This window comes from Arvicanthis niloticus, chromosome X (genome assembly GCF_011762505.2).
Source record: "Arvicanthis niloticus isolate mArvNil1 chromosome X, mArvNil1.pat.X, whole genome shotgun sequence".
Taxonomy (NCBI): Eukaryota; Metazoa; Chordata; class Mammalia; order Rodentia; family Muridae; genus Arvicanthis; species Arvicanthis niloticus.
This window is the reverse complement of record NC_047679.1, coordinates 11,686,814-11,690,436: the sequence shown is the minus strand read 5'-3', so window position 1 is coordinate 11,690,436 and position 3,623 is coordinate 11,686,814. Positions and strand designations below refer to the sequence as shown.

Below are 3,623 nucleotides of genomic sequence, written 5' to 3'. Positions count from 1 at the left end.
GATGCCAATGTGTGCAGCCACTTTGAAGTAGTAAGCTTCGTCTACTTTAGTAGACAGGCATTTGGTTATTGAAAATGTCCCTGGACCACACAATTTCCAAAATTAGGTCTCTTCTGAGAACTGTGAACTGCAAAAGAAATCAAAAACATTTTTTTATTTTATTTTTTTTTGGGGGGGGGGGGGTCGAGACAGGGTTTCTCTGTGTAGCCCTGGCTGTCCTAGAACTCACTTTGTAGACCAGGCTGGCCTCGAACTCAGAAATCCGCCTGCCTCTCAAGTGCTGTGATTAAAGGCGTGCGCCACCACTGCCCGGCCCATTTTTTTTTTTTCTTTTTAAAAAAGCCACATAACAAAACTGCTGATAAAAAAAAAAAAACAAAAAAACAAAAAAACATTAACTTCTTTCACATTGAATGAAAAGAAAAATATCCCAAAAGAGCAACTTCTGCATCTCTGAGGTGACGGTGTGCTGGGAGCTGCTTCTTGCCTTTGCTGTGTTTGTCGGCTGTGTAGTTATCTGGTGACATACTTCAAGCACTACTGCACTTTCCTTTTCTTTTCAGACTGTATGTGGGATTTGTTACTGAATGTAATTTAATGAGGCATAGGAGATCGCAGTGGAAACCCTCAGGAATACAGGACCCACCACTTGTCCAGAGTAGCATGACTGGGGACATAAGTGACTTCTAGCCATCAAAAATGAGTTGCTTCTCCACTTCTATGCCTTCAGATTCATCTGCATTAAACTGGACGAAGCATTACTTCCTTGAGGTGTGGACCATCTGACGACCATCTGGCGGATCTTGAACTTGGCTCTACAAAGGGCCTCTATCACCTGTTACTTATTCTTCAGCTTGGTGCAGATGGTCATAATGACCTGGCCAGAGTGAACCCTGGCCACTGTGCCCTGGGGCTTCCTGAAGGAAACCACCCACACCTGTCTGGAGCCTAAACTGCGGTTAGCACGGACACTAGAAACAGGAATCAATTGTTGCCAGGAAATTGTGTCTAAGGTCCCTTAGGAGACCTGAGTTAACAGACTGCACATACTACCAAGGAAGCTGTTCTTTGTAACCACTGCACACCAAGCTTCCATGGGGTTGCTTTTCTTTTGAGATAGTCTCCTTCTGGAACCCACAGTAGCCTTCAACTCACTGCCTCAATTTACTGAAGGCTATGGATCAAAACATGTACCACCGTACATGGAAAGAATAAGGTAGCTCTTCATGCCGTCCGCCACAAATGTGCAGTTCATACTACATAGGAAAACACAAGTCAAAATTTATTATGAGACGCAACAAAAAATAACCACCACTAATTTTTTAAAGGCAATTTTAGATTTCCATAAATACTTAGGCCAGATGTGGCGGCACATGTCTTTAATTCTCAACACCGAGGAGACAAAGGTAGGTAGATCAACCAGCTGGATGTAATGGTGTAAGGCTCAGGCCTGGATTCCCAGCATTGGGAAAGTGGAAGCAGGAAGACCAGGAGTCCAAGGCCATTTAATTGTGTGCAGCTAGCTTGTTGCCTTGAAATGTTGAAAACATAAAGCATTGCTGCAAACAATCATCATTAATTTTTTAACCTCAGTAAGATACTGTGTATGTAAAATGTCTTCATTATTAATAATCCATTGTTTCATGATGCCAATATTATTTTTTAAAAACTAAAACTAAGAAAAAAATACAATCAAGCCCATCGTGATGACACACACCTTTAATCCAAGCATTTGGCAGAGAGAGAGAGAGAGAGAGGCAGATCTCTGAGTTCCAGGCCAGCTAAGCTACATATTGAGACCCTCCCAATAAACCAACCATGCTTATGTTATGGGGTAGTCACCGAAGAAGACTGCTTGGCCATGGATTTAAGGCAATAGAAAGCCTTTATTAGTGGACTGGTGACTACACTGGTTGTTTGGGATCCCAATGTAGTCCCAAGTCTTCTCAGGGTGAGCTTTAAAGCACACAAACCACGTTCTGGGTTGGCATACTTCAGTTAACAAGAACAGTTAGCCAGAAGCAGAACTACAGAAGCCAAAAAGCAAGGTTAATACATTTAGAGACTTTCCCAGAACTGTGGGCTTTGATGGATTCGGTCTTTGTTTTATTTTTGGCAGGTGGTTCTGTCTATGGCACTTCCATCATGGCATCAGTTGTGTTAAGGTTTCAGGGCCTACTAAGGTCTGGAGCCCCGTTACACTTTGAATATGATAGAATCATGAAATTAAACTAGAAACTTTCTGCATGTGGTAGTGATCACTTGCAATTCCAACTATTTAGGACACTAAGGCAGAAGAATCACCCAAGCCCATTAAGTTGTAAGTCAGCCTGGGCAAAAAAGAAAAACCCTGTCACAAAAACCAACCATGGGAGGTTGAACACTATTATTGAAACATATTCCACAATATATTTTTCAACTTGAGACTATTTTAACATCTCTGGGTGATAATTGTTTGGTTGGTTGGGTTTTGGGGTTTGGGTTTTTTATCTTGTTTTTTTTGTCAGAACTGACATAGTGCATGTGTGGGTTGTCTGTATAAAATACAAAGGAGTAAATATGTGTTTAACTGAAACCGTCCATAAAGTTGGGCCATTTGTATTCATTTGTCAACTACAGATTTCTGTGAAGGTATTTTGCCTTGGGAGAGAGTCATCTTCACTCAGGGTAGCCAAAAAAAAAAAAAAAAAAAAACCCTATGTAGCCCAGACTAATCTTCAGTTCATGATTCCCCTGCCTCAGCCTTCAAACAGCATGATATCATGCTTTTAATACTTTTCAGTTCTGTATCATTTAAGTTCTTTTCATTTTGATAAATTTAGTAAATGGTTTTAAAATAGAGATTGGGGGGAGATAGCTCAGTTGGTAAAACAGTTTGCCACACAGCTTGAGGTTGACGGTGAGCCCCAGAACGCACATAAAAAGCTAGCAATGGTGGTAATATGAGCTTGTAATCCCACTGCTGAGGATGTGGGAATAGGAGGATTCCTGGGGGTCACTAGCCAGCCAGCTGGTCTAATTGCTTATCCTCAGGAGCCAGTAAGGGAGATCCTGTCTTAAAACAAACAAACAAAAAACAAGCTGTATAGCTCTTGGGGTAAAACACCTAGAGTTGACCTCTGGCCTCTATAAACCTACACACACACACACACACACACACACACACACACACACAGAGAGAGAGAGAGAGAGAGAGAGAGAGAGAGAGAGAGAGAGAGAGAGAGCTGCATCTTCCCCCCCCCCACACACACACACACACAAATAAAACAGAGTATGAGGTTTCCGAGACGGCTCAGTAGGAGCACTTGCTGTCTGAGCCTGTAAATCCAAGCACTGGAGGAACAGGGACAAATGAATCCCAGAAGTTCTCTGGCCAACCAGCGCAGTCAAGACAGCAAGCTCCTGCTTTACTGAGAAATCCTGTCTTGAAGCGTGAGGTAGAAAGTGATGGGGAAGTTACCCTCCGATGCTCCTCTGGCGTACAGCTCTCGGACTTGTGCTCACACACACTAGTTCTAGGCCAAACTTTCAAGAGTTTGGAGGGACAGTTAGAATTCAAAATGGGCTGGAGAGACAGCTTAATGGTTAAGAGCAATTGCTGCTCTTGCAGAGAACCTGAGTTT

The 3,623-nt window shown here is 42.6% G+C and overlaps 1 pseudogene; it reads right to left on the bottom strand.

Moving 5' to 3' along the window:
- Positions 1-1,000: 1,000 nt before the first annotated feature.
- Positions 1,001-1,160, bottom strand: LOC117695587 (small nucleolar RNA SNORA70; annotated as a pseudogene).
- Positions 1,161-3,623: the final 2,463 nt, after the last annotated feature.